This window comes from Aotus nancymaae, unplaced genomic scaffold, assembly GCF_030222135.1.
Source record: "Aotus nancymaae isolate 86718 unplaced genomic scaffold, 86718_ANA_hifiasm-v0.15.2.pri h1tg000029l, whole genome shotgun sequence".
Classification (NCBI taxonomy): Eukaryota; Metazoa; Chordata; class Mammalia; order Primates; family Aotidae; genus Aotus; species Aotus nancymaae.
Window position 1 is genome coordinate 50,698,461 of NW_026988442.1, and position 27,988 is coordinate 50,726,448.

Genomic DNA, 27,988 nt, shown 5'->3' on the forward strand with positions numbered 1-27,988 from the left:
TAATTGAAAACCAACGCAATGATAAATGTAGACATAGACTTTATTTTTTCTCTGTGACATCTATAGAATGAGTGGACCTAGAAAGAGGAAGTCATTTTCCCAGAACAAGCTGTTTTACTCATTGAAACAGAAAGACAGATTTTTGTAGCCTTAAGAAACCTTTCAAATGACTATCAGATATATCTTCAGCCAAGGAATCACTTGGGAGGACCAATGAGCCACCAATTAAGTCTCCAAAATACAATATTTTCTTAATGTGTTAACTTATCCTCTCCAAGCACTATTCCAGTGCTAAGTAAATGATACGAAAATATAAATAAAAATTTGCCATGTATTTAATCTTTAAGTTTTCATTGTTACAAAAACCCAATGAAATAATGATTCTTAAGTGAAATTTTCTGATAAACTTAGCTAGCATTTAAAGGGAATCTTGGCTTATTTCACTTAACATAATGACCTCCAGTTTCATCCATGTTGTTGCAAATGTAAAGATTTCATAAATAATATTCTATTGTGTATGTATACCACATTTTCTTTATCCATTTATCTGTGGTTGGACATTTAGGTTGATTCCATATCTTGGCTATTGTGAAATGCGACAATAAACGTGGGAATGCAGATATCTCTTCAATATACTGATTTACTTTCTTTTGGATATATGCTCAGTAGTGGAATTGAGTCGTATGGTAGTTCTATTTTGAGAAATTTCCACACTATTTTCCATAGTGGCTGTACTACTTGTGTTTCTACCTACAGTGTACAAGCGTTACCCTTTCTCTGCATCCTGGCCAGCGTCCATTATTTTTTGTCTTTTGGTACAGCCATTTTAAATGGGGTGAGAGATGACATCTCATTGTGGTTTTGATGTGCATATCTCTGATTATTTCATATTCATATGTGGGAGCTAAAAATGTGGATCTTATGAGGGTAGAGAATAGAATGGTGGTTATGAGAAGCTAGGAAGGGTAAAAGGAAGGGGGATAAACAGAAGTTGGTTAATGGGTACAAAAATAGATAGAAGGAATAAGTTCTACTATTCACTGTTATAGTAGGGAGATTATAGTCAACAATAACTTATTGCATATTTCAACCTAACTAGAAGAGAAGGAAAAGAAATGTTTGAGGTGACAGCTTTCCCAATTACCCTGATGTGATCATTACAGTTGTGTGCTTGGATCAAAACACCAAATATATCCCAAAATATGTACAACTATTATATATCAATTGAAATTATTTTAAATTTTTAATAAAAATAAATAATAAATTAAATTAAATTATAAATAAAAAAGAATAAAGCAACAAATGAATAATAAATAGCAAAATCAGTGTGCAGTGAAAAAAATGCAATTTTGGCAACACTACAATTGTACTTAAAGTAATAGCTATGAAAGCTAAAGACAAGTTTTATCTTTTTAAATTCTAACATAGACAGGTTCACAGATCATAAATAAATATGATTGTTAACAGCAAAAAACACCTGAAAGAAAAAATTAAAAATTCTCAAAACTCATCCTTTATTTTTCAAAAGGACTCATATGTCATGGTTAAAAGCACAGGCTATGGAGGCAGACTACTAATTTCAAATCCTGGTTTTGACCTTGGGCTCTGTATATATGCTTTCTGTCTCAGTTTCCTCAAATGTAAAATGATGATAACCTTAGTGGGATTGTTGTGCAACGATTAAATGTCATTATTACATGTGAAGCAGATAGCGTACTGCCTGTCATAGAGTAACTGCTGAATATATGTTTGCTACTATCATTCTTAAAAAGATTGACTTGTGATAGTATAAAAAAAGAACTGTATAAAATAAAATTATAAAATAATTTAACTGAATCAGACACAAAATACATGGCTGAGCAGTAGTTTCCAAGATCTGTGGATAAAAGTGTAGACACTACAGAGCTAGTAGAGCAGAACATGTTATAAAAATTCAGTGCTATAACACAGTTTTTATATTCCAATGCCTTTGGAGTCAAATACTGACTAAATCTTGGATTCACCAATTAGTAACCATGAGCAAGTTGCTTGAGCTTCCAGCCTTCAGTTTTCTCATCTGTAAAATACAGTTAATATTGTTTTTACCTCATAAAGTTATTTTGAAGGTTAAAAAGACAATATATATAAGGCAATCAACATAGTCTAGCATATATAAGTTCAACACATGATAGTTTTATTATTATTATCATCTTCACTACTAAGAGAAGAGTCAATGGATCATTTAAAAAGTTGATAAGCTAACTGTAGAAGAGAAAGTGCATAACGGAGGATGATCAGTTCCTTCCCTTTTCCACATCCAATGGCCATTTCTCTATCCTCATTATTCTCAACATTGGCAACATTTGCCTCAAAATCCTAACTTACAGAAATTACTGAATAAATGTGATGGCTATACAAATGACTGCCTAGTTACAAAATCCAGTAATCCCTTTTAAGTCTTATTTTCAACCTGTCCCAAACCACCATCACTAGATAGTCAAAAACTCTCTATAGATTTCCTAATCTAGTATTTGATAACCTCCATAACTGATTCTGACAGAGCTTTCCAATGTCATCAACCACTACTTACTTTTATTTGTCAGATACTCTGCCTAAACCCAATAGCTCACCGTTCCCAATAATCATTCTATGTTTTAAGGCCTCTAGCTTTGTTCATGCTATTACATCTGATCTCGGTTCAGATCTTAGCGCTGCCATTTAATAACCCTGGGACATTTTATTAGTTACAAAATTTCTGTGGACCTCAGTTTCCCTGTCAGTATAGTGTAGATAATAACTGGAAAAATTAGATGAACTAAAATTATAAGTGCTTAATTCATAAAGTGCCTCAAATCCAGGAAATAGGAAGTACTTAATAAATGTTCCTGTTATTAGAATGCAGGCCTCTCTCCTTCATCTCCATGGTTTTAAATCCTATTTATCCATTAAAATTTAACAAAGAACGTCTTCCATGAAACCTTCCTTAATTACATGCTTTTGGTTTTACCTCCCTTTCTCACAGCTCTTTTTTTTTTTTTTTTTTTTCAATTGTATTTGGGCTCTGGGTTACATGTGCATGTCCCGTATCCTGCAGGATTGATGCATAGGTATATACATACCACCGTGGTTTGCTGTCTCCATTCCCCACCCCCAACCCCATCACCTACATCAGGCATTTCTCCTGGTGTTATCCTTCCCCATCCTCCCCTCTCCCCTGCAGTCCTCCCCTCCCCTCTGCTCCACCCTCCCCCTGCACTTAGCCCTGTAAGTGTTATTCCCTTCCCTGTGCCCAAGTGTTCTCATTGTTCATCACCCACCTATGAGTGAAAATATGCAGTGTTTGGTTTTTTATTCTTGTGTCAGTTTGCTGAGAATGATGGTTTCTAGGTTCATCCATGTCTCTACAAAGGACATGAACTCATCATTTTTTATGGCTGCATAGTATTCCATGGTGTATATGTGCCACATTTTTTTTTGTCCCTGTAACTTTAACTTCCTGACTACTCTGAAACATTTTCACTTTCTTTTAGGCTTAATCTTGTCTTTCATTTACAATTATTAAGATCCTTAAGGCAAAACATATGTATGATTCACTTTCATATTATCCCATCACACCTAATAAATATATTGGCAAGATTTGAACTTAATATGTCCTTAAACTATGTTGTGAATCATTAAAAATGTCTGTTGGGGTGGCTGGGGAGGGACAGTGGGGAGTGGGGAGATTGGGGAGAGAGAACATGGGGAGAAATGCCAGATATAGGTGACGGGAGATGGACACAACAAACTACCTTGCCATTTATGTACCTATGCAACAATCCTGCATGATCTGCACATGCACCCCAGAAACTAAAGTACAATTTTTTTAAAAAAGGTATTTTTTCAGGCCACTAAAATTACCTTTCTATGTTGGATGGCTATTTCAAAACTCTAACATATTTCTCTTGTTTGAGTCACCTTTGAAGCTACTCTTATGGTAAATAAAAGAATAATTTCAAAGATGACTCAAACAAGAGAAATATAATAAATGTCAGGTAGCCATGTAGCTACTATCACTAAACATTTGTTCCATTGAATTATTGTTCTCTTTAGTGTTTATAGTTGTAGAATGTAGGAATTAGCCTATTAAGATGCTCTTAAATTTAATGAAAGAATGCTTCTTAAGCCTGACTGTAAATAGAGCTATAATAATTTTAAATATTCTTAATCTTGAGAAGATATTCTACAAAAATAGCCTAAGGAATGAGAGCACAAAGATGTAAGTGCAATGATGATTATAGCAACAGAATTTGCAGCAGCACAAAATTGGGAAGCCTTAAATGCTAATCAATAAATGTTTTGTTAAACATAAATGATTATAAATATGTAGGTTATTCAAAGAACTACGGATAAGAGTTGATATCAGTGTAATTTTAGACTGAGGGGATGACCAAGGAGAATTTATCTCTAAAATCATACCTCTTGAAGGACAAAAATGCAACAGTATGCAAAAATTCGAGAAAATAAAATTTTAAAATTATTCTTCTTTCTTTCCTTCCAAGAACAACTAGTATTGGGTATATAAGAGTAAATTAAGTGGTATGAGTGAAACATGAGTAAAAAAAGTTGATTTGTAAATAACATTTAAAATTAAAATCAGTTTCAGTCCATGGCACGGGACAGAAAACTTCAGAAACACAGAACAAAGGAAGATCAAAAACCATTTTCTCCTTTATTCAATTGACTCTAGGGATATTTAATTTTTCTCTGTATTGTAAAGCTATAATATTTATCCAGTCAATAGTTTGTTGAACTCCAAGCATCTTTGGAGGAAAAGAAGTAATTACTACATCATATTCAGATATACAAATATTTATGCTTAGTCACAATTTCACATTCAGTCTTTTTTGTTTATAGATACTTGGACAATTAAACAGAGTATTGAAATTTAGCTTAAGGTCCTAATAACTTCGACTATAAAACACAAAGATATTTAAAAAATTAAATGTTGACATACTAAGAATTTTTAAATTATCTATCTCAATATCATTAACATCTAGCAGTAATTTTAAACTAAAATAATAATGACCGAAGGGGATGTGTTAATATTTCTTCCAAAGATAATTCTGCAACTTTATCTTCTGTTGACTGATGCTTACCATTTCAATTTAAAATTGGGTTAAGGTTTAAAGCCTGTTTTAAATTAATTAGGTGAAATAGCAACTGTTCAAAGAATATAAATCAAACAAGAATCTGAATTATTCTGTCCATTAGCCTCAAACAAAATAGGTTTTTATGCCCTTATGTTTCTCCACTAAAGCCTTGATCCTTACCAAGTTAGGGAGTTTTTTCCTGTTACTTCTAAAGTAAATTCCTTTTTTAAAATATGTACAGTATATATAGAAACAGAATGGTTTTATTCCTTTTTTTTTTTTTAAACAATCTGGTGTAGTTTCTGAATTTCATTCATTAAACATTTTATCATGTTTCTGCTTTAACATTGTGAGGTTTAAATGAAGTAAAATATTGTCTTGGCCTTAGACAGCATAAAGTATGTCTAGGGGGAAAAAAATACCTATGCGTAAACAATAGCACAAACATGTGAGTTGTACAGGCAAGTTTTAAGGGAGTTAAGGTGTCTGAATCCTTGTGGAGGTCTTCCATCATTAATCTCTAAGTTGAAATAATTTGTTCCTCTGACCTTACAATTTTGATTTATTTATAGTAAGCAACTATGATATCAGGTCATAAATAATAAATGATATCTCAAAGTCACACATGTTCTCAATAAAATTATTGTAGAATAAAGGTAAAGTGACTAATAAAAGAAAAGAGGCTGTCATCTGGAAAAGTCAGCTGTCTCTCAAGAGACCTCAATGATTGGCATTACTTTTGTTAATATACCAAGTTTTGAGCATTTCTCTTAAACTTGCACCCTAAGAAATACAATTTTGATATCTGCACTCCCATGTTTATCACAGCATTATTCATAATGGCCATGATATTGAAACAACCTAAGCATACATGGATGTATGAATGGATAGAGAAAATGTGGCATATATAAACAATAGGATATTCTTTAGCCTTAAAAAAGAAGGAAATCCTGCCATTTGGGACAATGTGAATAAAACTGAAGGGCATTTTGCTAAGTAAAATAAGCCAAAGAGAAACAAATACTGTACATATCACTTATATATTGAATCTAAAAAAAAATTTAAAAAAAGTAGAATTTGTAGAAACAGAGTAGAATGGTGGTTGCCAGAGGCTGAGGGGTAGGGAAAATGAGGAGATGTTTATCAAATGGTACAAACTTTGATTTTTCATTTATTTGTTAATTAAACTCAATAGAACTGAAAAAACTAAAAGCCAGATATAGTCAAAATTGAAAAATGCTGCAAATCTTTGCTGGATGAGATCTTGTTGCAAGCACAGTTGGCCCACAGATTTCTAGGAAGTAGACAACAGTTTACACCTGAAATTTCAGATCTATACTTTATCACTTTTATTTTGTCATTTTGAGGATATTGTTGTTTGAGTGAATGCTAGGGATGAGATTTGTTTTAAGTTAATATCTAGAAAGTTTAAATTGTTTAAAATAAACAGTAGTTCTGGAATTCCTCACCACTGCATTTGCTCCAGGGTTTACCCAAACTGTATAGAACAATACTGCCAGCAAACCACAAAGATGCTCCCTTTGCCTTAAAGTTTTGAAACTGTTTTGTTTGTTTTTGTTTTTGTTATACTTTAAGTTCTGGGGTACATGTGCAGATCATGCAGGACTGTTACGTAGGTATACACACGCCATGGTGGTTTGCTGCCTCCATCCCCTCGTCACCTACATTAGATATTTCTCCCAATGTTATCTTTCCCTAATCTCCCCAAGACCCACTATCCCTCCCCTAGCCCTGCACCCCTCAACAGACCCCAGTGTGTGATGTTCCCCTCTCTGTGTCCATGTGTTCTCATTGTTCAACACCTGCCTATGAGTGAAAACATGCAGTGCTTGGTTTTCTGTTCTTGTGTCAGTTTGCTGAGAATGATGGTTTCTAGATTCATCCATGTCCCTGCAAAGGACATTAACTCATCTTTTTTATGGCTGCATAGTATTCCATGGTGTATATGTGCCACATTTTCTTTATCCAATCTATCATTCATGGGCATATGGGTTGGTTAAGAAGTTTTGTAATTTAGGGGCCATCTAAATGTACATAAAAATCATAACAGAATTTAAAGTAATGCCACTCGACCTTGTCTTTTTCTCTAGTTCTGAATCACATTTTCATCTGCCTTTGAAATAAAAGGGAACATGGCAATCATCCATGAAACACTGCTTATTATTTCAATTTAAGCAACCTGAAAATAAATAACTGCCTTTCTACATTGTTAAAAACCATACCTTTTTTTTTGCTTACCATGATTTGTTAATTTATGATATATGGCTGATAAGGCTGGTAACTCCTCTCCAGTACACCACCATGGAAAGTCAAATTGTAATGAAAATTGGTTTAGCAAATGTAGCATCAAACTTGGATGAGTTAGTTAAGATTTAAACATTTGATTATGTAAAGTAAAAATATCCCATCTATATCTAGGTAAGTCATCAGAGGTGTTAGATCAAGTATTCAATGCCCTACGTTGGACTTGATAAATACTGCCATCATTTGCCCCTGCAACCTGCCTTTATCTATGCTGTCCTGGCTGCTGACAATTCCTCCACCTAATTGAAGAGTCTTTCATTAGCAATGTTAACACTCAAAATCATTTTATTAAACTATTTTAGACTTCGAGTCATTTGGTCTCTTTAAAACAATATTTCATATTACGTGTTAGGTACTGACTTTAAAGTTCAGTTCTCTTAAAATACTTGGGGTGAAACTCAGAACAACATTCTATAATAATGCAGACAAGGAATACTACTCTTACAATAAAGTGAAGCAAATATGCTCAACAATCAAAATTTCAGCCCATAGAAAAAGCTTTACAATGTTTAATAATCCTATATATTTTTCTTTGAATAACTATCTAATTTTATATTTCTACATACCTACATAAAAATTTTTAATCTCTTAAAAATGCTAGTTTACAAAAAGGCAGAATATCATAACCATTCTAATGTGTGTAACCACATGTTTACAAGTCCCTCTCTTCTGGAGTGTTCTTTCCGCAGGATCCACTGCTCTTTTTCTTTCTTTTCTTTAAGAAGAATTTGTCTTATCTCCTAAATGAAAATTTCCCCAACTTCACTCAACCTACGTGACTAATCTATCCTCTGAAGCTCCATATTATTAACCTCATTCATTTGACATGTAGCCTACACTACTTACATGGACACCTTTCTTTCTATGTACATGACCTCCTAATGCATAACATTTTATTTGAGCTTCTATTATGCCCGTTCACCATTTACAAACTTGTTTTATAACATTCGCGTATGTTTTAACCTGTAAATTCCTCAAGACAATGGATTTCTAATTTGCATATATAAACATTCAACAAATGTTTACCGAACAAAAGAATGAAAGGCTTGTCTCCTCTATGAGATTATCTCCTCTATAAGATCTTACCCTCCTTAGGGGAGAAACCATATTTTATGCTTCTTTAAAATGATAGAATTAATCAAACACCGCATGTTCTCACTCATAGGCAGGTGTTGAACAATGAGAACACATGGACACAGGGAGGGCAGCACTACACACTGGGGTCTGTTGGGAGGAAATAGGGGAGGGGACAGCCGGGGGTGGGGAGTGAGGGAGAGATATTATGGGGAGAAATGCAAGATATAGGTGAAGGGGAGGAAGGCAGCAAATCACACTGACATGTGTGTACCTACGCAACAATCTCGCATGTTCTTCACATGTACGCCAAAACCTAAAGTACAATTAAAAAAATATAAATAAATAAATAAAATTATAGAATTGAGTGCATAAGAGCTCAATAATACTTATTTACTTTTAAAAATAATGACAATATTAATTTTTAACTTTTGTGGGTACATAGTAGTTGTATATATTTATGGGATACATGAGCTGTTTTGATACAAGCACACAATTCAGAATAATCACATTTCAAAAAATGGGCTATCCATCCCATCAAGCATTTATTTTATGTGTTACATACAATCCAATTATACTCTTCTAGTTGTTTTTAAAGTATATTTAAATTATTTTGACTATAGTCATTCTGTTGTGCTATCAAAAACTAGGTCTTATTTATTCTATCTTTTTTGTACCCATTAAACATCACCACCCCCACCCCACCCCCCACCTACCCTTCCCAGCCTCTGATAGCTATCCTTCTACTCTCTATCTCCATATGTTCAAGACAATATTACATTTTATAGCCATGGGAACACAGTGTCTAATTTTCTAAATTAAATTCAAAACTTTCTCTAGGGAATACAACTGTTGGGTTAAATCTGTAAATATGCTTTTGATTTTCTTGATGTACAATGAACGTTTATACTTGTATCTCACTGTATCATATTTGACTGTAGAAATTAAAGTACAATTTGGAATATATGTATGTATCTATATGTACATATATAGTCTCTATATGCATATGGAAATCAAATTAATATCTGCATTATAGACATAATTTGGTTATCACCACTTTCAAATTTCTTTTTTTCTTACTATTGTTTTACTTTAAGTTCTGGAATACATGCCCAGGACATGCAGATTTGTTGTTACATGGGTAAATGTGTGCCAAGGTGGTTTGCTGCAACTATCAACCCATCACCTAGGTATTAAGCCCAGCATGCATTAGCTATTTTTCCTGATGTTCTCCCTCCCTCGACACCTTGCCACAGGTCCTGGTGTGTGTTCCCCTCTCTGTATCCATCTGTTCTCATTGTTCAGCTCTCACTTAAAAGTGAGAACATGTGGTTTTTGGTTTTCTGTTCCTGTGTTAGTTTAATGAGGAGGCTTCCAGCTCTATCCCTGTCCCTGCAAAGGGTGAGATCTCATTGCTTTTTATGGCTACATAGTATTCCAAAGTATATATATACCAAATTTTATTTATCCAGTCTATCATTGGTGGGCATTTGGGTTGATTCCATGTCTTTGCTATTATGAATAGTGCTGCAATGAACATACGTAGGCATATATCTTTATAAAGAATTATCTATATTCCTTTGGGTACATAGCCAGTAATGGGATTGCTGGGTCAAATGGTATTTCTGGTTCCAGGTCTTTAAGGAATCACCACACTGTCTTCCACAATGGTTAAACTAATTTACATTCCACTAAAAGTGTAAAAGTGTTCCTATATCTCTATAGCCTCGCCAGCATCTGTTGTTTCTTGACTTTTTAATAATCACTATTCTGATTGGCATGAGATGGTATCTCATTGTGGTTCTGATTTGCATTTCTCTAATTATCAGTGATGTTGAGCTTTTATTTATATGTTTGTTGACCACATAAATGTCTTTTGAGAATTGTCTGTTCATGTCCTTTGCCCACTTTTTAATGGAGTTGTTTGGTTTTTTTCCCTTGTAAATTTGTTTAAGTTCCTCTGGATATTAGACCTTTGTCAGATGAATAGAGTGCAAAACTTTTCTCCTATTCTGTCAGATATCTGTTCACTCTGATGGCAGTTTCTTTTTTTGTGCAGAACCACTTTAAATTTCAGTTTTATAAAAAAAAAAAAAAAATTCTATGGTACTGATCCTAGATCTTTCAATATACAAATAGCACCTGCTATAGATAAAAGTACACCAAATAAGCAAGCAAGGTTCTATATGATTGAACTTAGGCACAGAACAGATGGATTGGGCAAGCTCACACACTGTGATTTGAGAAGACACAGGAGAAATGCCAATAGTGCCTGAAATTTTCAGTATCAGCTGTTATTCTGTAAGAACCCTGAATTATTTTACTGCATTAAAAAATTATGTATCTTAAGTGAAACTTTTTAATTCATTTTGAAGACTAGTATATGCCATGAATCCGCTATTTTATTTAGAGAACAGAAAAGTTCTGAGGAGTCTGAGAGTCTGGTGTCTTCAGGGCAGAGTATGTCAAAAAGAGAATCTGAATGAAGAATGTGAATGAAAATGCACCAAAATAAAAGGTGAAAGGTCTAAAGATATATTTGTTTTGCTTCATGATTTTTCCAAAAGCCTGCTGTGCTTACTGCATTGTTGTCTTGCCCAATAAAGTGTTGATTTTATGAGTAAAAAATGTTGGTGCCCAAAAGCATTAATAGAAAATATAATATCTAGATAGATCTTATTTCTTTAAAGACTATGATTTCTAAATATTAATTACAGTATTAATTACATTAAGTACAGCCTCACTTAATGACAGGGACATGTTCTGAGAAATGTGTTCTTAGGCAATTTTGTCATGATGTAACATTATAGAGTGTACTTGAACCTGGAGGGGATAGCCTATGACACACCTATGCTATATGATATAACCTATTGCTCCTAAGCTACAAACTTGTTCAGCATGTTACTGTACTGAATATTATATGCAACTGTAACACAATGGTATTTGTGAATCCAAATTTGTCTAATCATTAAAAAGGTACAGTAAAAATATATATAAATAGTGGTACATCTGTATAGGGCACTTGCTGTGAATGGAGCTCACAGGACTGGAAGTTGTTCTGGGTGAGTCAGTGAGTGGTGAGTGAATGTGAAGGCCTAGGACATTATTGTATACTATACAGCTGTAGACTTCATAGCACACACAATACACTTAGGCTACAATAAATTTATTATTTATTTGTTTGTTTATTTATTTATAAATGGAGTCTTGCTCTGTCACCAGGCTGGAGTGCAGTGGCTCAATCTTGGCTCACGGCAACCTCCACCTTCTGGGTTCAAGTGATTCCCCTGCCTCAGCCTCCCAAGTAGTTGGAACTACAGGTGCGTGCCACCATACCCAGCTAGTTTTTTGTCTTTTAGTAGAGACAGGGTTTCACATGTTGGCCAGGATGGTCTCAATCTCCTGACCTCGTGCTCCCAAAGTGCTAAGTTTACAGGCGTGAGCCACTGCACCTGGCCAACCCTTTCTTTCTTAACCTTAGCTTACAATTTTACTTTACAAACATTTTAATTTTTTTAACTTTTTGATTCTTTTGTAATAAAACTCAGCATAAAACACAAACACATTGCACAGTTGTACCAATATATTTTCAATCTTTATATCCTTATCCTATAATCTTTTTTCTGTTTTTAAAAATTTTTGTTCTTTTTTACTTTTTTACTTTTTAGCAGGCGTGAGCCACTGTGCCCAACTAACTCTATCTTTCTTAACCTTAGCTTACAATTTTACTTTATAAACATTTTAATTTTTTGATTCCTTTGTAATAACACTTAGTTTAAAACACAAACATATTGTAAAGCTGTACCAATATATTTTTAATCTTTATATCCTTATCCTACAATCTTTTTTCTGTTTAAAAATTTTTGTTCTTTGTTACTTTTTACATTTATTTTTTATTTTTTTTTGCTAAGAACTAAGGCACAAACACACACATTAGCCTAGGCCAAAACAGGGTCAGATCACTAAGACATCGTCAGGTAACAGGAATTTTTCAGCTCCATTACAATCTTATGGAACCACTGTGGTATATGCAGTCCTTCAATGACCGAAACATTTGTTATATGGCACATGACTGTAATAGAAAATCAATAATCTGTGGTAGGACAACCATTATACTTACTTTCATGATTTTCCCATTAATAAAAGCCAAATATTAAATTACATTAGCTAAATTGTGAATATAAGCTATTCTTTACTTGTAAATGGAAGACTAAAGAAAGGACATAAAGGTACCAAAAGAGATGACTTTAATTAATTCCTGTTCAATAAAAATGATATTCCTTAGCATTAAAGAAATATTTTTAAAACAATTTTTTGAAATATAGTATTAATTATGAAACTGTTTTACCTAACAAGTTTAGAGAACAAACAAGTGAAATAATGTAACAGTTGTGTTCTTAATCATCAAACCTCAGAGAGTATCAATGCATCTCATACTCTACCCAAGAGATGTATTTAGACTCCATTTAGGTCAATAACTTTATAATCTTTGCATTGGAAAATGTTTTTAATTATTCTACACCAAAAAAACATGAAATATTCTTTCTTCAAGGTTATAAAGTTACAATATTATAAGAGATGGCAAGAGGTTATTAAGTCAAAATGATCCTGTCTCAGTAAAGATTTAACACCTAAATCTTCTAAAACAGATCATTTTTCTATCCTATACAGAGTTTTTCTTTGGTAACACTTTTAGTATGTTCTTTGAAATTTAAAAAAGTCTAAGTAATTTCCTAAGTAATTCTTTTACTACAATTTAAGCCCATTTCCTTTTATTCTTATCACTGAATAAAACATATTTACATTGTTATTTATGTGTGAACCTAGAAAGCTGAACATTACCTGCCATGTGTCTTAATGTGTAGACATTTATATTAGTCCATTCTCACACTGCTATGAAGATATACCCGAGAATGGATAATTTATAAAGAAAGGAGGTTTAATTGACTCACAGTTCTGCATGGCTGCGGAGGCCTCAGGAAACCTACAATCATGGCAGAAGGCACCTCTTCTCAGGGTGGCAGGAAAGAGAATGAGTACCAGCAGGGGAAATGCCAGACACTTATAAAACCATCAGATCTCCACTCATTATCACAAGAGCATCATGGGGGAAACAGCCCCCATGATTCAATTACCTCCACCTGGTTCTGCCTTCGACACATGGGGATTATTACAATTTTTTTATTACAATTCAAGCAGATTTCAGTAAGGACACAGAGCCAAACCGTATTAATATTGCTTAACAAATGTCCACAAGACAGTTTCTCTGGAAACAGTACAGAATAGAAAGAAAAACCAGTGAAATCAGGAAAGGCTATATTAAAGTTTTAAATTGTTTTAATTGAGTTAATTATGCCAATTAAAATGAAAAACACCGGCTGAATTACTCTGATTGTTCTATTTTATAAATCCAAGACATTATTTTTAAATTATACATTTTTCTAACTCTTAAAATAATACTTGTTTATTACAGAAAGCATAGAAAACACAAAAAGCAAAGAGAAAAAAACCTCACCTGAAGTTTTAACACATTCAGAATGCCACTGCATATATTTTAATATTATGTCCCTTCAATGTCTAAATACATACACAGAGTCATAATATATATACTTGTAACTTTTTTTCTACTTAACAATTCATCATGTATATGTTCTGATACCTTTTTGAAAAGTCTTAAGGCTGGACATGATGGCTCACACCTGTAATCCCAGCACTTTGGAAGGCCCATCACCTGAGGTTAGGAGTTAAGACCAGCTTGGCTAACATAGTGAAACCCCATCTCTACTAAAAATTTAAAAATTAGCTGGGCATGGTGGTGAATGCCTGTAGTACAGCTACTCAGGAGGCTGAGGCAGGAGAATCGCTTGAACCTGGGAGGCAGAGGTTGCAGTGAGCCGAGATCACGCCACTGCACTCCAGCCTAGGCAACAGAGCAAGACTCCATTTAAAAAAAAAAAGGAAAGAAAAAGAAAAAATTCATAACCAAAAAAATGGGCAAGGAGCAGCCCTTGAGGCTGCTCTGCCTACTCTCTTACACCTTTACTTTCCTAATAAACTTGCTGTTGCTTTGCAAAAAAAATATTGTTTTACTTAAAACAATAAAAAAAGTCTTCTGCACCTTATGTCAATGGCAGGGCACCAATCTATCATAAAGGCATACATATTAATTAACCATCATGATTTCTAATATTTTTCTGCTGTAATCAATGCTGTAATATAGCTCCCATATATAATTTTGTCCAGACTTCTGATTATTTGTTTCCTTTGAATGAATTACTGGAAGTAAAATTTATCTGACATAAGAAATTGATACTCCCCATACATATTGCCAAACTCTCCTTTAGCACCTCTATAGTTTGTTCATTTAGATAAATCAAAAATTCTCACTTGAGATCTTATTAATTAAAATACTAGTAAACTAAAAAAAAGAGAAAGAATACCTAGCCATTCAGCTTTTCAGCTGACCCCAGCCCCAGCCAGTTCCAGATAACTGCAACCACACATGAGAACCCACAGTAACAGCCAAAAGCCATACAGATAAACCAAAACCAGATCGTGAAATGATGAGCAGATAAAATGTTTGTAAGCCATTAATTTTAGGGTGGTTTGTCATGCAGCAGTAGATAAACAAAACAGCATCTAACTGAACTCAAATCCTGTAAAATTCCATTTATGTGTCACCATCACAATTTTAACACCTAAAAGTTGAATTCATTTGCCTTACCATTCAAGTTCCACCTTGAAAGAGTTAACTTGCCTTTACCTGCAATACTTACTATTCTCATAAGCATAGAGCTTTAAAAACGTAATGTATACTCACTGATTTGATGATACACTAGAACTAAAGGATATTAGTAAATGTTAGAACAAAATAGTTCCATAGGCAAGTAAGTTTTTAAAACTCTGGATTAAATGAAATTATAAACATGTCTTTACTACTAGATTTCTCTGAGACTTCACTGTTGAGCTTGTTAAAATTCGAGAGGGGGATATAAAATAAATAAATCCCAAACATACTCAACATAGAATCCTTTTCCCAAAAAGTATTTAGTGGGACCAGTATTCTATAAAATATATTTTGGGACTGCCATATTTGGAAAATAGACAAAGTAAGGATGAGTTACATATTAAAGTCAAGAAAAAAGAGGAGAAGTCTGATTGTCCCTGAAGGTCTTCATTTTCTCAAAAGTCAAAATACATTTTTAAATGTATACTGTACTTTAATAAAAAGTAGAGAAAATAGAAATATAAACTCAAGGCAGAGAGAATGATAGATATGACAATACTAAGAACAAACAGCATGAAATTGTAGAGGATTATGTCACATAATTCCATGATCCCGTTTTCCCTCAATTAGGTTTGCATTCCAGGAAGAAAAACACAGAAATTGAAAAGTGGAAGGAAGAGCCACAGTGATTACATCAGAAGATTAAAATGTGAGAAAGTTTAGTATATTAGTAAAGAGAGTGTTTAAACAGGTCTAAATGGCCTGCAGATGAAACAAGGAGTTATATGTGGTCAGAAGGTGTTTAATTGAGTACTTAACTCCTTAGGGCAGGAATCGTGTTAAGTAGTAACTTAACTCCTTAGGGCAGGAATCACGTAAAGCTAAGGAACTTGTTCAGTAAGTATAGTAATACGAGGGCAAAGTTACCAAGTTTTTGACCTAAGAAAAGGTTATCTATGTGTTGGAACATAGAAATTTAGGATTAGAAAATATATATTAATGAAAAGTATACTGAATTAAAATTCAGAAGACCTAGAAGTATGTAGCCATGTTTCATTAGCTAAGTCATTTAATATTTCTGGCCTTGGATCCTCATCTCCAAAATGAATATCAACTGTATATTCCCATCTGATTTCAAAATTCTGTGAGTCTCTGATTCTAGCTGGATGAATGCCACATGATGATTAATTTTTAACAGTGCATGGCTGATGCGAAATTGTGACAATGAGGAATTATGAGTCATGAGCATAAATGTTTGCAGCCAACTGCCGGGAAAGGAAGATTGAGAGTCCATTATGTTCTCTAGGTTAGTTATAAATGGATTCAGGTGGACAGTAAGTGATAATGAGAATTTGAAGTAAGTGGCATTGACTTCAAGCAAGATGAAAAAGAGAGAAGGTTGCCATTTGATATTCTTTAAGTTACACTGGGTAAGCCAGTACCTCCTGTCTTCTTGCTGAACTTAGGAAAGTAAAATTGAAGTTATGTCTCATTTATTGCTAAGTCATATTAATTTGTCCTTTAAGATGTTACTTGTGTCTATCTCTTCCTCTGTAACTGCGCTGTTACCATTGCCGGAGTTCTCATCCTCTCATCTAGGTTACTATGAAAGCCTTCTATTTGATCTCACTAACTCTAGCCTTTCCTCTAAAATTCATTCTGCAGACTGCTATTAAAAAATATTCCTTGTTCATTTCCTAATATATACATATATAAAAATAATTCATTGTATACAATTTATATATAATTTTTATTTGTAAATTATACTTTAATAAAGCTAGAAGAATACATTAATAAATAATACATCAAAAATATTTCTTAAAACTTGGTTTCATCGCATTACCCCCTTAACCAAACCTATAATGACTCCCTCTTGCCATCCATATCAAGCTTAAAACTCTAACAGACTCTCGAGGTCTTCCATTATCTGACCTCCTTTTCAGCCTTTACTCCCATATTCTTTGACATAAACTAGCCACTCCAGTCCAGTACTTCCAACACAGGCCATCTTTCCCCAACCCCCTGCCCCACTTACCTCTCCTATTCGCTGTACACACAATGTTAATTCCCACTTCCATGGTTTTGCTGTATGTTCTACCTTTTGGAAATAATTTATCCTATCCTGCTGATCTACTACAATCCTTTACATATACCAGCAGATGGCTTAAATTCCAGCTCATCTAAATATTTATTTACTATTATGAATGACAGCAACCTTGCACTTAATAAGTTCAGAGTCCAGTAGAGAAAACGAATAAGTGAATCAACAACCAGAACACTCTGTGACCAGAACACATAGTGTTCTGTCAGAGCACAGAGAAGAAGCATTTGACCAGACATAGATGGTGGATCAGAAATGGTTTCCTAGATGAAGTGAACCTCCATCCAGGTCTTTATGGAAAATAAATACAAAGGGAAACACCATATGCAAAAGCATGACATATCTTAGTGGATTCAGAAAAATGGAAGTAATTCAAGGTATATAAAAAAATTGCATGTACACTTGTGAGAAGTGGCAAGGTGTAATGTTAGAAATACAGGCCAGGGCTAGAGTATTATAAAGTTCTAGGTGACATGCAGAACAGTTTGATTTTGACCCCAAAACAATGGGAAAAAGTTGAAGAATTTAAGCAGTAGAGTGACTACAAGTGACAAGACCTAGCCTTCAGGAAGAATATTCTGATAAAATAATGAATAAAAGAGAACTCAAAATAAAAGCAGAGAAGCCGATGGAAAGGCAGTTTAATATACTATACACACACACACACACACACACACACACACACACACACGTTGACCTACAATTGAGGTAAAAAAATAAAATAAATGCAGATTCCAGAGATTTAGAAAGCAGAAATGACAGCATATGGTGACTAATTCAACATGAGAAATTGAGGGAAAGAATCTTTAAAGGTAACCTGAAGAACACTAATTTCAATTCCTTCTTCCTACACTACTTACAGTTTGTTACTTAGGACTCAGCACTTACATGTCATCATGTAATTTTGAATGGTTAATTTAATGTACGCTGTTTCCACCTCCCTAAACAGACTGTACAATCATTGAGGGCAAGGACTAGCCTTCCACTTTTACCTTTTGCATCCTTCCCATCACTAAGTACACTGCTAAGTACTTAGCAAGTGTTAGTAAATATTTGCTAAATCAAAAGATTTTGTGCTCCTTAAGCAAAATATGATGTGTTACCTTATACTATGGGCCAGCACTAAGTGCATTTGCATACATTAAACACAATAAGCTTGAAATAAGTATTTGTTGAACAAAACAATCTGGAGTGCATGAGTCTTAAAATCTCCCCTGTGCACAAAATATCCATGTCACTAAACACCAGAATGACTAAAACTTAAGACGGACAATTCCAAAGTCTAAGAAGTATATGGAGCAACTGGAATTCTCACAGATTACTGGTGAGAAAGTAAATTAATAAATCCACTTTGGAAAACTGTTGGGCAATAGGTACTAAACTAAAATGTATTCACATCCTAACAATTTCATTCCTAGTTACATACCCAAAATAAAGGCTTCTCATGTCTATTAAAAAGAAATGTTTGAGAATGTTCATATTGGTTTCATTCATAACAGCCAAAAATGGAAATAATCCAATGTCCATTGATAGTAAAATAGACAAATACATAAATTGTGGTATGATCATATAATAAAATACTACATAGAAGAAAGAGTAAACCACTCCATGCAAGAACACGGATGAATCTCACAGACATTATGAGAGTTCATACATATTATTTCAATGTATATGAAACTCAAGAAGAGGTAAAACTAATCTATGGTGATAGACATTAGAATAATGGTTATCTATAGGTGAAGAAGGTCATTGACTAGAAAGAAGCATGGAAGAGTCTTTTAGGGTGTTGAAAAAGTTGTATGCCTTGATCAGAGTGATGATCACATAGGCAGATGTATATGTGAACATTTACATGTTGTACATATAAGATTAATGCACCTTGTTGTATGTATAATATAAGTCAATAAAAGTTTTTAAAATATCTGTGCCCTCTCTCACTTTGGCACTAATAAAAACAACTTTTTCTATACTTATTTAAAAACATTACTGAGGGGAACTGACGAGCATTCAGCTTCACGTGTATAGTACTTATGCTCTATAAATAGCAAAAATGACCAAGTTTTTAAGGAGGCAAAGCATTTTATTTATCTCTTAGAAGATATTCATGGGTATTCTGAGTTCAAATGCAATGCTCTATTCTTGTTTTGTACCTTGTCACCTTCCAACTTCCCAGACTTATTATCTAAGCCAATCATCCAGACCAGGACAGATTTGGGTCCTCAGAGGAATTCATTTGGGCCTAAAGGAAGTCAGGTTATGAGGAAAGATATATCTGTCTAAAATTAACATTTAAAATGCACAGTGAAAAAAGATAAAAGCAAGAAAATGGGGTGGGTGAAAATAATGGGCAAAAAAGGCCTTCTATCTAAGCTTTTAGAAGTTGACAGACCCTATGAGCACAGTAGATGAAGAAAGGAAGGACCATGTGATTTCAGGATATATCTCTTGTCCTCCCTGTGGTCTATTACCTCTTCTTTAAGTATCATTGTACTGACAAGGTAAGAATCATAGACAGAAAAGTCCCATGTGCCATTGTGAAACTGTCCAGGTTCATTGCTGACCATGTAATTCACTAGCTGTGCCAAATCTTGCTGCCACTTAACTCTCTATGTACCAGTTTTATCATATATAAAATAAATATGGCAATAGCACCTATCACATGACTTATTTTGAAGATTAAATGAGATAACTGATGTTAAGCCTTAAGATAGAGACTTATACATAATAAGTGCTTGATAAATGCTACCTCATACTACTTGACCAAAAACTTATAGAAATTCTGAGAAAACTCTCTGAGTGTCTTCCCAATCCATAATGAACTGAATATTTCAAGGGAACATTCTGTAGCAGTATGTTCTTGAAAAATATTCTGTAGCTCAAGAACAAGATATCTTGTAAAATGTATTTGTAATAGTTTTCTGGTGTTCTGCAAAGCACCAGCCTTATCAAATAGTAATAGATATTTGTCTTAATCCATTTGTGTTGCTATAAAAGGATACCTGAGGCTGGGTGAGTCATAAAATTTTACATATATATATATATTTGTAAAGAGGTTTATTTGGCTCATGATTCTACAAGCTGTACAAGAAGCACCATCTGCTTCTGATGAGGCATTCAGGCTGCTTTCACTCATGGTGGAAGGCAAGGGGAGCCTCATGTGCTCACATAGTGAGGGAGGGACTGAGAGAGAGGGGAAGACATGTCAGGCTCTTTTCAGCAAACAAGAAAACTAAGAAAAAGAATCACTCACTTCCAAGAGAATGGTCCGGCCCCGGGCGCGTGGAGGCCGGGGCCGAGCCCGAGCTCTTCAAAACCACCAACTTCACCAGCTTCATCCGCCAGCTCAACCTCTACCGCTTCCGCAAGGTGGTGCTGGGCGGGCCGGGTGCGGCAGGGGCAGGGCCGGGGCCGGGGCCGGGGGGCGACGGGCCGGCGCGGGACGGGCCCCTCCACCACTTCCACAGCCCGCACTTCCGCCGCGACCAGCCGCAGCTGTTCGTGCACCTCAAGCGCCTGACCAGCGCCAACAAGGCCAAGCTGGCGGTCGGCCTGGAGGTGCCCTGACGCCCGCCCAACCGCTTCCAGCGGCTGCTCATCACCTCGGCCTCTGCCTCCGCTGCCTCGGCCGCCGCCCCGACCCGAGCCGCAAGAACCAGTGGCTGTAGAACAATTTCACCGGTCATTTCAGCGAGATAGTTTGTCTCCTTACTCCTACGTAACTTCATCCCACGACCACAGTACTTTTCCTCTGAAAAGTTTAGATCGGACCCCAGTTCCTCATAGAACATGGCAGAACTCCCTTGGAATGCACCCTGGACAAGTGGAGACATCTCCCACATTTTCAGATAAAGGGGTTCCATTTCCTGTACTCCAGAGGTTTCCAGCTGAGGTTACCTATAGGCTGCAGCCCAGCGCCACATCTGTACATGTTCAACAAGGTCCTCAAACAATGGTCAGCTCCTCCCAAAAATATAGTAACTACACACCCTCAGCACAGTACTTGCAGGCCTACTATCCAACAGCTGTGCTGCAGGGCTGTTCTCCTACCCACATGAATGCTCTAAGTAGTTGTGTCACTCCCACTGCCTCTTCCTATGCACACTGCAACTACTTCCAGAATCCTTCAATGCAATCCTCCTATCTAGTTGAATTTTTGCCTTCCAATTGGCCCTGCAGTACTACTGATGAAAATAAAAAGACAGAAGTAAACCTAGAGGCTGTCTTTCAGATAGTAGATGAGTTGCATTCCTCCCCTAAATTGGAGATGGTAAAGGTGGAGCCTGTTGAGAATCAGTGCCCAACATCTCAATCTAACAGAGGCCAACATAGTCTAGCTAATTCTAACAACAACAATCCATGTTCTGCAAGGCAGGCTAGCCAGCTGGAGTCACTTACTCCTGTAGGCTCAGATATTACGTCTTTTGTGGTTGGAACAGAACAAGCAATTGCCTGCTCTCTACCACAGTCACCTGAGTACATCTATACCATCCACACAGCTCAGCCTGTAGAAAATAGCTCATTACAGGAATCTGCAGCCATCCAGCAAGTTCATGTCAAACTGAAGGAGCAGCTAAATCATGGTGCATCTCCATCTTCAGTAGTATTTGTGCAGGAAGGGCTACCATTCAGCACATACCAGGTGGATGCCAATATAAAATGCCAGACTAGTCCACCTGAGAATATTTTGCCTTCAGAACAGATGGGATTACTCATTTCAGAAATGATGCCTGCTAGCAAGCCTAGTAAAGACACAGGTGTAGCCACTCCAGCCAGATACAGAGAGCGTAGGAGCAACTTACAACAAGGAAGTCCCCTGATCTTCATCTGCTGGTGGACGTGGCCTGCAAGCCGGAGCACTTTCCAAAGGAGGAAGAATTAAAAGAGTGAGGAATGGATGACAAATGTAACATTGTGCACTAGCTGTAGCTGGAGGCAGACTAGCCTTGCACATGACAAACTGTTGGGATTTTTTCAGTTCTGTTAAGGAGAAAAAATATTTGTTTTGTTAATAGAGAATTTTATTAATTGAGAATTTGCTATGTACTACAGCAGTTCAGTTCAGATTATCTGCCTTGACAAACTACCAAACATCTAGCAGCCATGTTTTTTTGCTGTCCATATCCCTTTTAAACAAAAAGTTCTGGCCTTCTGTTATAGTCAAGGAGCATCTCAAAACTGCTCCATCTATGGTACCGGAGAATAATCTCTGTGTGTGCTGATTTGTCGTCTTGCCACTCAAACTGTAGTCAGTACAGCTTTAGTGGGGAATTCAGTCTCTCTGATTCAAGTCATAGTGTGATCCTTTTAAAGGAGATTGTGTGAGAAACAAAGGCATGTGAGGTCACCAAGATCACAGGTCTAAATGGGTCAGGAATTCCAGGGAAGAAACTCTGGAGAAGAGCTAATTTTCTAAGTGATTAACCAGGAAATTCTCTTACTTCCTAACCCAGCATTCTGTTTTAAGAGCAAGGCATCCAGACTTGGACCATCCATCACACTTAACAGCCCCTGATTCTTTTATATTAATGGAAGCATTCTTCTATTTTCATATCTTTCTTTCATTTTAATGGTACATTATCATAAATGGTAAAAATGTTTTATTAATATATCACTTATTTAAATGGATTTAAAGAAAGTATTTAACTTGTTTAATATAATTGTATTTATAAATGCTGATAGATTTAAAGGTTTTAAAGTTTTATATTTTATTATTGCAGGATAGGATAAAGGATGCATGTGTAGCATTTTTATTTTGAAGGGGAAATGTGCAATGTGTGAACAAAAACATTAAGAGATTTAATATACTATTTTCTTATTTTAGATTTTTATATTCAATAAATATAAATACTTGTCTATATAAGGTACTGTGTGCAAATTTGGGAAAAAAACTGATTAGTAGTCATTTAGCAGAAGCTATGTCTCTGGTTTTTAAAAAATGGTTTATATCTGGTTTAAGCTTCTGAGAGAATTTTGGATAATGGGATACACTATAAATTTTTTTCTTACCCTTGTTATACGATTCTAGATTTGCATAGTAGGATTGTGGGATTATTTTAGGAGAGGATAACTTGGATGTCTAGTTTCTGTGGTTGATCCCTTACTTGCTTATCCAGTGACAGCAAGAAACTTTCTGATTTAAAGTATTTCAGTTGACTAGAACTTTCTTGTTGGATTCTGCTTCAGTTCTCCTATTAAGCACTGAAGAAACAAAAGGAAAGCCTAGGAATATGAAACTAATTAAAAAGGCACTTGGTGATATGACATAGTACTATGCTAGCCATTGTGAATGTAACAGTTCATTTCTTATACTGCATTGTGTCTTCCCAATGATGTCAAATCCTAGAAGTATTACACAGATCTACTTTTCTGGAAAAGGGTGAGCTCTGTATTGATCTGCAGTAACTCTGTTTACATATTAAAGTAGGTTCTGAAAAGTGACCTGTGTGGTCCATCTGTTTAGATTAGTTAATGTCTATGTGATGGGCATTTATTTATCTCTATTAGCAAGGTTTAAAAGAGCAAATTATCAAGACACTTACATCTTTTGGCCAGACTATAGAGTATTTTGTCAGAGTATGTGAAGAGGAGACCCAATTTCCAAATGAAGGAACTTTGCTTTTTCTCTGTCATGTTGAAGAGCTAATATACTGTGTAGATGATATTTACCCCTAATTATGGCTTTCTTAGCTTTTTTTATGTGGAGATAATATCTTTTGAGGAACACATGTCAAGCAAGAACCTTGGCATAGATTTGGTTTCAGTTGTTTTAAGGCTTAATTAATGAAATGCCTTAATCAGCTTTCCAAACATTTTTTATTTATGAATACAGCAGACCAAGGAGCTGGATCTCCTGCTATCCTTACACACCTTGTATCTGTCGACTAAAGCTGTCATTAATGACTTAGGCAAAATGGCAAAAGGTATAATAAAATCTTCCTGTGAATTATCCAGTAGGGTCTGATACAACTAGTCAACTAACAGGGTTCCTGACTAGTACCTCAGTATTTCAGCACCTTAAGCACTGATAAATTTCCATCAGTCAACAATAAAGTGAGTGTTCCAACTAGACTTGTCTTGCTTGTTTTTACTGTTTGACTGGTGATTAATAGAAAACTCAATCATTATGACTGTTAATAATTTGTATTCAAATGAGATTGTACTTTGTTTTTCAAATAATCTGAAAATTTTAAAAGTTTTTTTTTTCATTTGTACTTGAATAGTAATTGAATTTTTTAAATGCCACTAAGGATAAGGGCAATTCTTGGACGTGTTTTACAGAAACTTACTTTTTTGGAAAAAGATGAATGATCTTTAATAAATTTAATCCATCTGGAGGTGAAAGTAGAAAAAAAAAAAGAAAAGAAAAGATAACCAAGTATTACCATATCACCTAAATTTGCCATAATATGTGAAATTAGAAAGTAAAAAAAAAAAGAAAGAAAAGAAATGAGAAGTTTGACATACAAATAACAACAAAAATGTAGCCAAAAAAGGCAATAAATGACCAAATTATTTTAAATGGCATTTCAACATCTGCCTCTACATTCCATGACAGAGCCCACAGTCTTTTCAGATAGGACATACACTAGTCATTCTCATTCTTCCTGATCCCATGTTATATTATAAGGGCTACCAAGAATCTCAAAGTTACACTATTTTGCAGATCTGTCTGATGCCAAAAGTAGTTCTTAACCTTTGGTAGATTATGGGCTCCTTTGATCATCTGATGACAGTTCTCTGCCCACATAAGTATACAAGGCACACCCACAAAGTGTTTACCTACAATTTCAAGTGATTCGTGGAACACTTGAAATCCACCCATGGTCTTTGGTCCTGAGGTTCTAGTGTAGCAATTTAGCATAAATGGTGTTTTCCTAGCCCAGCTGACTAAAAAGCAGAATTCTGATTCTGAATAAAAACCCAAAAGGAAAAAATACATGATTTCACTGAGGGCTTCAAATACTTGTGGGAGAAGAATTTAAAATAGGCATAGAGGAACAAAGTCATCTTGATATATGATGTTTCTATTGAAATGACTTTAAAAATAAACGGCATATGCCGTGCGTGTTTTTCATGATTTTTCAGTAAAAGTGAAGAAAAATAACTATTTATAAATGAACTATTAACTATTTTATATTTAAATAAACGAAGCATAGAAATCATTTAACAGAAAATATAAGAAAAAAGGTCCATGGAATTATAAAAGTATAGAAGTCTTGGAGGTTTCAAAAAGAGCTTTAAAAAGATCTAGTAGTGCTCTTATTTTACAGCATGAGGAAAAAGTAAACCTAAAGAGGTCAAGAGCTTTGCATAAAGTTACATGGTTAACAGGGTTAGCATATGTGGTTTCTTTACTTTTATATCTTATTTTTTAAATCCCATAACTGTCTTCCAAAATAAACAACAATGAAGCTGATTTTTTTATTCTTGGAAAACTATTATTTGAAAAATGCTACCAAGGCAAGATATGGATCCTGGGAAATCTGGGTTGCTATTTCTGTGCTATCTGAGCTAGGCAGATGCCATGTGAGAAGGCTTCAGGTCTATTCCCCGTCCATCAGAAAGTTAATCACCATAATGAAGGTCATCTGTGGCATCTTTGGAGCATAAAATACTAAAACAGAATGGGAGGAAACTCATGAGGTTTCAAGAAGGCCTCAGGGGCACAATTAAGTCAGTGAGCAGGTAGGAGTTGCCCCCTTATCACATAATGCAAGCTCTGGCTTTACAGACCACTGTCACACAAAATTAATTACAGCCACAGTGACCTGGCCTGATTGCAACTTCACAATTCTAATCTTGAAATGGATTTTATTTTTTAAGATCCTTGAAATGGGACAGGTCTACTGTGTTAAGAAGTTTTTATTAAAGTCCCATTAAGCTGCTATAACTTGGAAGGTGAAACAAGTACTAGATGTTTGCCCATTTTGAGAAATGTCATGCTTAAAGGTGTTTGCTTGGCTTTATTCTTAATGCCTGAACGGACTTAACAAAATTAGTTCCCTTAGTTCTTTGCATCTGTCTTTCTGACAAGAATGTAAGCTCTTTAATAGCAGGAGTCATTTCTGTCTTATTCACTGCTATATCCTCAGGACATAAGATAGTAGCTTGTATCCAGCAGGTACTCAACGAAAGTATTTGTATAATTGCAAAAGGTAGAGATGAAGATGATTTGCCTCCCAAATCAGGGTGTATATAAACAGACCATGCCTATGTTTCTTCTCTTGACCCCAGTGCCATCGATTTCCAATCATACTATGAAATCAAAATATTTTGTGATATAATTTCAGGCGACCAACTAGCTATCTCTCCTTTCATTAGAACAGTGTTTTCAAAAAGAAATCAAATTTTTCTTCTGGTACCTAAAGATGATTATGCTAAACTATTGCACAGTGCTTAGCAGCAACAGTGGCAGCAGCAGCAGAAATAATTATAAGAGCTACCATCTATTAAATATCAGCTATAGGACATTAGTCACTTAGTACCTATCAGGTGCCATATTAAATGCACTATCGATGCTACTTCACAATGCTGTGAGTTAGAAACTTTTATCCCATTTACAGATAAAGAACTGAAGTTCAGAGAGGTTAAGATATTTTTCTCAAGTCATACATCTAGGAGTGTTTCAAATTCAGACCTGCATATAACCCCATTCCATATCATTTTACTGTACCACGCTGCCTTCTTAAGAGTGGATAAATGAATACGTATCCAATTAATGATTCTTACAATCATGCTTTTTAATCATTTTAGCTGATATTAAATGTGATTTTATATTAAAACTTATCTATTTTTAAATATAGATTTTTTCAAATATATTTGCTAATGAACTTCATTTTGTTTTGTTTTGTTTTGTTTTGTTTTGAGACAGTCTTGCTGTGTAGCCCATGCTGGAGTACAGTGGCACAATCTTGGCTCACTGCAACCTCTGCATCCCAGGTTCAAGTGATTCTCCTGCCTCAGCCTCCAGAGTAGCTGGGACTACAGGCGTGTACCACCACGCCCGGCTAATTTTTGTATTTTTAGTAGAGATGGGGTTTCACTATGTTAGCCAAGATGGTCTTGAACTCCTGACCTCACACCCCCCTTGGCCTCCCAAAGTCCTGGGGTAAGACCCACCATGCCCAGCCATTGTTAATGAACTTCTAATCCTCATTTTAAAAAATATATTAATACTTAAATACGTTATACCCAAGATTCTTGTGTTTCAAGGAAAGCTTTTTAATTTTTATGCAGCATTTTAATGAAATAGAGAAGCAAAGGTGCATTGTTTGTTTAATCTGTTTGTCAAAGTAGATCATATTCATCACTGCTAGGAAAATCTTACCAGATTGTACTTTTAATAGAATTTTGAAAAAGTGTTTATTCTTTCTCTTCCCTCTCACACCTCTAGACAATTATTTTAAGATAATGCTAATTTCTCTTTTAAAAAATACTACCTATATTGGTAACCATGATTACATTTTTACTCAGGTGTTTCTATCAAATATTTCACAGTACACCTTGACCTGATTAAACTGGCCCTCCAACAAATCCATCATCAACTGGAATCAAGGCAATGCATTGTGTGACTTATTTTAAGACAGGGAAACTAAAATCCCAGGGTCACAGGGTGAGTTAGGCAGAGTCCAGGTACAACCTCAGACTCTC

General features: G+C 35.1%; 1 protein-coding gene and 1 pseudogene across 6 annotated transcripts in view; one reads left to right on the plus strand and one right to left on the minus strand.

Annotated features, from left to right (window-relative positions):
* The window catches only part of SLC4A10 (solute carrier family 4 member 10), a 359,094-nt gene that overhangs the window by 278,960 nt on the left and 52,146 nt on the right, over positions 1–27,988 (minus strand). The gene's annotated exons all lie outside the window — the stretch shown is intronic.
* LOC105708802 (heat shock factor protein 5-like) lies at positions 20,444–22,225 on the plus strand (annotated as a pseudogene).